Below are 10,544 nucleotides of genomic sequence, written 5' to 3' on the forward strand. Positions count from 1 at the left end.
TAGCTGTTGGCCTTTCGCTTTAATGTACTGTCATTATCAACGTACTGCAGCCCTCATTTGCCTGCAGATGGTGGACATCGCACAGAACTAGACACTGGAATAAAAAGCCTGAGGCCGTTAGAGTCTAATCTGTGCTCCTTACGACTACACAAAAGCAACTAAGACGAGAAAATAAGGTGAATTTTAGAAGCTATTTAACGCTGTACACATGAAGAGTGTGAGTAGGCTAACTTTGTGATGATCCGGCACAGAATCAGAGGATACACTCAGGATGCTTTTAGCAGTTAATACACTTCATGAGGTGGAACTGACACGCAAAGCATGAGAAATGATATCAAAATCAGCACATCAGCCTACACAGCTTCCACACTGAAATGTGTGGCTTTGGTGTTATGGTCTATTGGGTCATCTGAGTTATTATGGTAATACGTCACACGTAAATTGCAGGCCGTGATTAATAATAATGCCATTCTTTTATGCAATTTCCCATCAAAGGCCGCTGTAATTTCAGGTGCCTTAAAGTATTTCCCTAGTAAACACCAGCTAAAATTAGAATAAACAAAACCTTCTTCAAATGTCTCATATTACTTGCTGGCCCAGAGTACCTCAGTATAGGCTGTGGGACGTGTGTATGAGTAGGCAAGTGTTTGTGGGGGGTCTCTGGTGCAGTGGACCATACTAACCTACCCAAGCCATCTCTTTAGGCACTATTTTTTGTTTTGTGTCTGATGTGGATGTCTCTGTATCTCTTTCCGGACAAGCTCCTTAAATGCAAGTCTCCAGCAGACGTGTAATATTAAGCAAACAGAAACTAGTCATTGAAATAGACTAGAGACTCGAAATATTTTACCTTCCTATGTGCATTTGTATGGTTATTAGTATACCAAAATTAATCAGTTTGGCCAAAGAAATGCAGAAATGTGGCATGGGGAGGTCCAGCACACAGGCTAATATTTACACTTTAATAAGCCGACACTAAAAGTTTGGGCTTAGAGTGATTTAACTTTACCTTCATGTGTGTATAACATTTCACAGAGGTTCTTTTTAATCTTCTACGCTATAAAACGTTAATATAAAACATATAAAACGTAAAAATGACTCGCCCTACCGAAAACACTGCGATTAAGTACGCGCCCCCAATTCGGGACCCGCTTCAGATTTTAAGGCTGAGTGAATGAAACGTGATGTTAAGTTCATTAATCCAATGCAAAGCTTTTCACACGGACTCAGCAGGGTTGATTTTATATGTTACTGCCAGCAATCGATTGTTTTTTTGGTATTTTGCAACGAAAAGTGGCGGATTAGAGTGGATTTGTTCTGCGATTTCAGCGCTAATAATATAACAGAGCGCCCGTTTCAGAGCAGCAGTCTGATAAAAGGCTTTGCAGGGCGTCTGGTCAGTGAATATTTGTCCTTCAAGTTCACGGCTGTTTTTCCTCAAAACCAGCTGTTTCTGTAACGAACCCAGCGAGGTCTGTGAGGAAGGAGGACACGCTGCTTTTTACCGAGGCAGGCGATGAAATGTCCAGTGTTTTTCTCCATATAGGAGTCGAATTTAACCATTTGTACAAAATTTCGTTACGGCGAAACGCGCCGCGCTTGGAAAACAACACATTTTGTCTCTTAATTAGAGACATAAACAGTTTTGTCAGCGGAAACGGAGGCATTTCTAAAGTTGGCTCGCTAAAGCCGCTAAAAAACACCAAAAACACTTGCGAAACCGAGCCGTTTAATTCCATTTCCTTCAAAAACTAAACCACTGCTGATAAACGCCCAGCTCGAGAAAAGCCTCTGTTAGCCAGGTGTGACTAAAACAACTGAGAGAATGACAGAGACCCGCTACAGCGCTGCCTTTAGAGGGGGAAAAGTCAGAGTCTGGACACCAAAACACACTCGATACAGCCTGATAAAAACATGTACCTGATTCTCAGCATCCAAAACCCCATTAGAGCTCCAAACTGCAGACAGTTTTCGTGTAAAATGAGCGATTGTTTTGGAGTTAACGCCTCAGTGAAAGTGGGGGCTAATCATGCTATTAATAAAAAAATCAATATATCTCGACTCGGCTTAAATATTCACACCGCTTAAGATCTCTTTATTCCACCAAATGAGTAGAAAACAGTGTCGTTCGTTTAAAAAAGCATAGGCTAAATAACAGTAGCACCAGATAGGGTGAATTCAGGTCTTAGGCGCCATGAGCTGATCTGGGACAGTGAGTTAAGTGGCATTAGCAGACACCAGCCCTGAATGAAAGACACCTTTCCTTTATTCAATTCCTCATTAAGAAATAGTTTTGTATTTTTTCTATTGTCCATTTTCTTTTGTAGATTAAAAAAAAACAGCGAGCGTCAGATTAACCTGAAATAAACACGTTTCTTAAAGTGTCCCATAATGACTGATGACTCAGAAAACCCCCAAACAGCCAAGCACTCTTTGGCAGTACAATGCTCTTTTTAAGAAAACATAATTTATAAGTGTATTTGTTTGTTTGCTTTTTTGGCGCTGTACATTTAAATCTAGAAACACTCTAAAAAGTAATGTGTTAAATAACAACACGCTTACTTGAGTTACCTGTAACAGTTTTTTGTCACAGTCTTTTCTGATTTAACACATTCTGTGTTAAAAATAACACAAAATGTGTTATCAGTCAAATATTTCAACGCATTTTTGTGTCAAAAGTAACACAAAATGTGTTGTTTCCAACTGAACGCACTGATCTGTCTGGTTAGAGACAGAATGTGTTGTTTTTTTTTAACACATCTGTTTTAAAGTGAAGCAGATTCGCTAATATAGACTATAAACTATATCAAAGTGAAAAAACTGAATGATTCTAAATGTTGAGTGTTTCATTATTAACTATTTCTATGTTGTTACGTCATAACCGCTGCTGGTGCGCAGCCCTTTAATCGTCCCAGGCTGGATTCCGCTCTGACTCTAGATTCAAATCGCATTATATATCAAATTTTCGTTTGTTATTGAAGGAGATAGTTTTAGCCTGCTAAATAAACCGACCAAACATCACACTGGCGAGGGGAAACCGATAGGCTGAGCTAAAACTCTCTCCAACTCCTTCTTTACTCCAACTGAATGAAATTCGAAAATGCGGTGGGAAATTACTTTCTACTGTGAAGCCAGTCGTAGGCACGACTTGTTAACTCTCACTGCACTAAAGCTGAAATAAACAGTCCGTTGTCTCTAATTTCGTGTTTGCTGAGTCATATGCTGCCGTGTCATATTCTTGTAATGACTGAAGCAGGCCGTACGAGTGTGAAAGGTCACGCTGTTTCGGTTGAACTGGGAATCTTACTCATCTCTGTTTGCCTTATTAAGGCTCGAATAAAGGGCTGTGTGAATATACAGGCTGCTGTCTCTCACTGCTAAGTGGCTAATTCGTTCAGTCATTGGTGACAGCAGCATGTTAGGCCTTCTTTTAGCTGTGTCTGTCCAGCTGGAAAGAACAGTCAAGGTTATAAAACATTTAGGCTACAGACTAATTATTTACTTATTCATTTTAAGAAGTGTTATTCAGTAACTGCGATAAATTCTTCAGCAGCTACTATGAAATTATGTTAATTTTGAGAACCCATTTGGGGACCCACATACAGGCCCTTGCCATTTAAAGGGCCCATGTCCTGATATTTTTCCTGTATGCTGTCCCCTCTCCAACACGTGGCATTTTTGTGGTTTTATGTACAAAAACATTCATCATTCATTTTTAAACAACCTCCAACCTTTTTTTGTCCTTTTGAATTAAACGTGCTGTATTGTTATCACAAATATGTATATGATATCTGTTCTGACTGGCCGCCCTGTATCATGGCTCATTCAAAAAGCAGTCAAGGCTGAAAAAACTCCTTGTAAGTGAACTGCTGCAAGGCTGAATATATATAAATGCCTTGGTTTTGTGACATCATAAAAATGTGCATTCAAAACTATTATTATTATAAAACTACTATTTCCATATAAGGACTGAGAAATGAGCAGTATGTTCTGAGAAAACTTTAAAAGTGTTTATATATTAAATCAAACTCTTTTGTCTAAAAGCAAGTTAAATGGCTAATTTTCAGAATCCGCTTAGGCCTATCCAAAGTAACTTGGAGCCTATGACCTCTAAGTGGCAGTCACTGCTGCACTGAAGCATTCAAGACAGCAACCTTGAGCAGTCTAGTCACTCATGGGCTCAAAAAGTGAGACTAGTCCTTGGTAATTTGGCACTTGGTATGTATGATGTTCGTCAAAATTGATGTTCTAATACAGGCAGGTCCTTCTCTCCTCTCCCATTTCAGTCCCTCTTGTGTGCCACAGCAAAGAGGAGAGGAACCCGTTTAGACAACAGATGTCCAAAAGGTGTCCCGTGTCCTCCTCACTCTCACCCTCCGCCTGTATCTATCTATATCCCTCGCTCATGTCCCGTCATGTAAAATGCTTGCCCGCGTTTCTCCAATATCAGCCCAACTGTGCCTGGGCCTGTATTCATGAAATACTGAGAGAACTGTTCCAGGATCAGATTCATCTTCTGTCTATGTCCAATTAAAAACAGCAGTGTTAATTCTTTTAACAGCTGGCTTATTATTCAGTTATTAATCAAAATACTTATTATTCACCATCTACTATAAATTACTATTATTATATACAATCTAATAAAAATTAGTATAAATTATTGTAACTGTCATTAAACTAACATGTCAGTTAAGTAGCAAGAAATGATTAGTGCAGTTTAAAGGGTTAACTAAATTCCTGCATTCTGCCCAAATTGAGTTCAGATGAGCTCTGTAGAAGTTTGTTCAACCCACTGAACACTAGCATTATTTTACAGTTATTGATCTTAAAACTTATGAATGTATTTCGTAACTTCTCCATTTTGTATCTGGCCTCAGTCTGCCCTACATGAACTCATATGAACTCTGTACAAGTCAATTTAACCCCCTGAATGTTAAACTTATTATTCTGCCATTAATTGTAAGACTTAAAATTCAGCAACTACTGAAACTAATATGCAATTTGTATACAAAATCTGCTTTTAAGGGTTAAAGGGGTTAAGGCCTGTGATTTTAGAGTGTTACTGGTCCTTGGTGGCATAAACAGGTCCAAGATGAGGGCCTGTATCTGTCTGAAAAATTCTTAGTTCTGGGATCAGGTTGCAGTGTATCCACTCTGATGTCAGTCACAGGAGCCTAAGAGTCAAAACTGATCCAGAAGCAGCTCTCCCACGCTTCAGTGCCTTAGCCTATACCAGCCCAGGCCTATTTATAAAGAGTTGCTAGCCTCTTCAGTTTCACTGTACACTCTCCATCCCTTACACCACTGCATGATCAGCGCCCCTTTATCTCGCCAAATAAGAAAACAGATCCAGCTGAGCTGTCCAAGCATTTGACACAAACAGAAAACAAATACACTGGAAACGGCAACCATCAAGGTCAGAAGGTCATACATCCTTGTATGTGTGTGTATGTGTATATGTAACTTTAATAAAGCACATTATTTGTCACAGCTTACTGCAGACCGAATTGGGCTTGCATGTAAAAGGAAAATCGCCCCTTATAATGCATAAGACATAATGTTCAGGAACTGCTTTGAACTATTTGGTAACTACTATAAAAATAATATGTAAATTATGTAATTATAATAGTTATGAATCTAAGTTTAGACTTAAATAGAGATTCCTTAGAGTAGGTCCTGATGCCTAGAGTTTAATGGGTTAACAACTAAAGTAGTTAAAATCTGTAACTACTCACTTGTTCCATTAGGTATGTTTAATAAAAAAACAAACACAACTAACAGGCAAAAAGTGCCCATATAAAGGAAAAATTGAGTTTTCATCACTTTTTTGAAAGAGTTTGATGTTGTACTGGGGAGTAAACGTACTGTTCAGTCTATACAGTCCATATATGGAAATTAAGCTGCAAAGACAACCTATTTAGACATCATTGTGTTTGTGATGTCACAAAGCATTTACTTATATAGCCTTTTCAGTCTACAACAGTAATACTATAAGTAGTTGTTTTAGCATGGACTGCTTTTTAAAGTCCAGTCCAGGACAGGCAATCAGAACAGAGGTCATGTACAAGTACAGGCATACGCCCCAGTCAAATAAAATAAAAAATAAGTTAACACATTCCCTACAGAAAACACACCTCTGCACATTTTAATGCACAATTACTGTTTTTTTTTTTTAGCACATTTTTAATTGTTTTCGATATATGAAAATGTGGTGCACATAAATTTAAATTGTGCACTAATTGTGCAGAAAAATGGCATAATTAATGTGGATCCATGTAGAGGATGGGTTAACTTATTTTAGAAAATTAACAAAACAGGGCATGTTCAAACTTTTGCAGACAGTACTGAAAGCTTTATCCTAAAGGATAAAAAGAGGCTGGAAAATTGTTATAGAAAGAATTATGACTGTTTTGCCATACGTGGGCCTCAGGAAAAGTAATTACAAACAGGAAAAAATGTAGAATATGGGTTCTTTAATTCCTGTAACCTGCTTTGACAAGTGTTTTAATTGGCCTTGACTGATTTAATAGGCCTGATGTGATTGTATGGAGGTAGAACAGCAGTATGTGAATGGCTAATTGGCCTTAAGAGGCAGCTAAGAGGGCTGTAGTTTCAGTAGGCCGCTCTAACTCCTCCTGTCACTGCTGGCCAGTCTCAAGGGCCAGTATTGTGTGTGTGCGCGCCTGTGTGTGTGGGGGTGTATGTGCTCGTGGAGACGTTTTGAGGAAGTTAATGAGTAAAAGTACAGCAGTTGGAGAGCGGATGCCTCCTGCTGTCTCAAGCTGAACTGGGTCAGGATCCATATACAGGAGAATTGGTGATCTGCTTTCTCCCTGCAAAAAGAAAAGAAAGAGAAAAACTTTACTACAATCGAGTAGTAGTAGTGGTTTTATCTGTGCTTCACAGTCAAAGACTGAATTGACAGCCTAATTTACAGATCATAAAAGCAAGCCCGGCTAATACACACAGAAAAAAATGGAGTTACAAAGTTTTCATATGACAGCTACAATATGTGAGTTCAGCAGAAGTGCTGGCCCTCATATAAACCCTTGGAGTTTAAGAGGGTAAATAACATTGTTTAAGTTAGAAAGGACACATAGCAACATAGCACAGCAGATCTCTCTCTCTCTCTATCTCTCTCTTCTTGGAATGATAATTAGATAGTAAGGCTGACCTCGGTGTCCTCGTAATGAATTGTGGGCTGCTCTTAATTTAAGTGTGACATCTTGCCAGCAGGGGGAAGAACAAGGGTCCTTGTCACAAGACCGTCCCACAGAGACACGTGAAGAGCCCTGACCAGCAACCACTGGCCTGCTACGAGCTGTGAGGACACTTTAAGTAAAAGAATACATAATAGCCTATGAGACATCTTACTGATTATTCCGTCCAGGCATAGCCCCTTAGACTCTAAGGCCTGTGAGTGAGTCCACACTTAATTTCTCACTCTCATAACTACACAACATACATATTAGCTTAGCGAATTAATAGCTGAATAATGAACTTGCAGTTTAAGTTGGTAATAGATCCATATAAAAATCCAATACATTGCACTTTGCTGTTGCTACATGTATTATAATGTATAGGCATAGATTTAGAATGAAGACGACTATTAAATTAATTAAATAATGAGATTATGTTGTACTTTATTAACAGGATAAAGTACAACACATATTTAACGTAATGTTAACACTTATTTTAACACAATTTTAATCAGTCAAATGAGCTACCACGCAGCTATTAGGGAGAAGCCACATGTTGACGGTGTTAAAAGGGACAGTATCTACAGAAGCACATACACACACACACATACACACACACACAAACACGCACACACTGTGCCCAATGTAGGGAATGCCATGCATCCCGTGCTCAGTCAGCTTGTCTCTATGTTAATTCATGAGGTCAAATGCCATAGTGAAGCAGACCAGCTTCAAATACAGAAGTGCTAACAGGCTAATGGAGTCAATATACTTTATCGGATGCAATGAAAACATATAATGCACTGGTCAATGTAATAATAATAACAAACAATTACATAATAATAATAATAATAATAAGAAGAAAGAACAAGAACTAAAAAAAGCATGATGTCAAAATACACTGAAAAGAACTGATTCATTGAATTTACTTGATTCATATATATATATATATATATATATATATATATATATATATATATATATATATATATAATTACCACACTGATAAAATATATTACAAGAAGTTACAGCCAAACGTAAGTTAACTGAAATACTTTGTGCTGTCATATATTTTATTCTTGTGGAAATGAGTCATTAGTCATCAAATTAGTCAAGTAAATTCAATGCATGACCTCTTTTAGTGATGTAAAAGTAACTGCTTCAACTATTTATCAAAAGTTTCTACTCTTTCTACAGATAAAAAAGTTCTTGAAAAACAGTGTGGATAATTTAACTGCATTCATTACACTACAGTAGTACTGAATATACAGTAGTTATAAAACCAAATGCAGTGAGGAAAGTGATGTGTTAAATGTAGTTGATTCAGTTGATGTGTAAATAATTTCCTCATGAATTATGCATATTACAGCAACATATCAACACTGGATTTCAACATACTTTTGTCAGTGTCGATGTAATATGTTTTATTCATGTGGAAATGATGTATATTTTTAAATCAAGTAAATTCAGTGCATCACTGTTTTTAGTGTGGCAACAGTAAAAGTTTCCAAAGTAGTCTAACAGTGCGGTGTGTAGTAACAGTTCAGTTATGAGCGACTGTAGTGGCCTGTTTGTGCTTCAGTAGCAGGAATCTCTCTGGCACAACTTGCCAACAGAGGCAGCTGTGTGGCTCGCAGACAGACAGACAGACATACACACACCCCTCACACACACACACACACACACATACACACACACACACACTCTTACACGCACACCCATGGTGTCTGTATCCGCCCCCCAGCTGTTGCCTGACTGCATGTCAAAGCTGCCACAGTGAGCGAGAGCGAATGCCACAGATTCTGACTTCTGACATATACACACACTCTCTCTTCAGAATGAGTGTATGTGTGTCTCTACATATTCAGGGCACAAATGTCCAGGCTTTTTACAAAAGCTACGTTCATTTTTTTAAAAAACAGAAATGGCAAAATCAGTTATTTACTTACTGAGATTAGGACCAGAGTTAGGAAAATTCTTATTACATATTGTATACATATTGTTTATATCCCCATTTTTGTCATTTTTTTTATTGTATTACAGAATTTGAAAACTCGCGCTGTCCTTTACATTCATATATTCAAACATTCATATGTATGTACATATATATATATATATATATATATCGATATCTATCTATCTATCTATCTATCTATATATATGTATATATATAAATATATAAAACCATATAAGAGATATTATTATTATTTATGTATTTACATATATAACAGTTTATTATAACATATAATATTTCCTGATATAATACATATCGTCGCTCTCAGAGCAAAACATTGTATCCCCACAATGACAATTTTTTATAGGAGAAGGAAAAAGCACTCTTATCTTCCAGTGTAAGTTGGGGTAAAGACATTTAATACCAAGTCATTTTTGAGCATTACTATTAGTCCATTCATCATTAAATTGTCAAGTAATATAAAGGACGGCTTGTGCTTCGAATTATGTCAAAAAAAATGTAACAAACAAAAATTCATACAAAATTTCAAAAATAAATGTGTAAGTGTGTGTGTGTGTGTGTGTGTGTGTGTGTGTGTGTGTGTTTGGAGACCCATGTGCAACAGAGTTAACTAAAGAGACTTTTCAAGTACAGAGATCCCTCCACATTTACAAGGTCATCAAAAGCCACACAGGATCACTAAAAGCCACAATTCATACACCTGTTCAAATGTTTGGAATTACCTGTCATATTAACCTATTGTCCTTAAACCCTAGCCTTATTATTCAGACAGTATACTACCCCACTCAGTTACTACAATGAAACTAATACATGGGTTAGGCCTTTAGAGTTTGCAGGGTTAATAACTGTTTTTGTTTTAATCAGTAATAAAATATACAGTGTAGATAGAATTATTATAATCTAGACACCAGAAGTGGTTTTATTGAAATATGTCAAGTTTTCAGGACCACAAGAAGGTATTAAATGACAAACAATATACTACAATTATTTATTTGTTTTGATTTCCTGTCAGGCTATCTGCCTCAAGATTTGATCACCACTTTTGAAATACAAAGCATTCATTTATGATATACCTTAATTGTCAATGTTGTACAGCTTTCACAGTTAATACAGAATCATCTACAACTCTCCTTATCATTCTGGACACATGTAATATGTATTCATTTTTTAAAACTTCCAAATAATTATGTGAAGTTGTAGAGTGATAGCATCATAACTAGAAATGTTTGAACAGAGAGGAGCCAGTTTACCGGCAGCTGTGTAATTCAGCGTGTTCTGGTACTCAGGCACGTTTCAGTGTGGCACTGTTTAAGGGTCTCACTGACATGAATGTAAAAGGAAGCTCAATGATCTCATCCATATTAGAGATG

Source organism: Colossoma macropomum, unplaced genomic scaffold (assembly GCF_904425465.1).
Source record: "Colossoma macropomum unplaced genomic scaffold, Colossoma_macropomum, whole genome shotgun sequence".
Taxonomy (NCBI): Eukaryota; Metazoa; Chordata; class Actinopteri; order Characiformes; family Serrasalmidae; genus Colossoma; species Colossoma macropomum.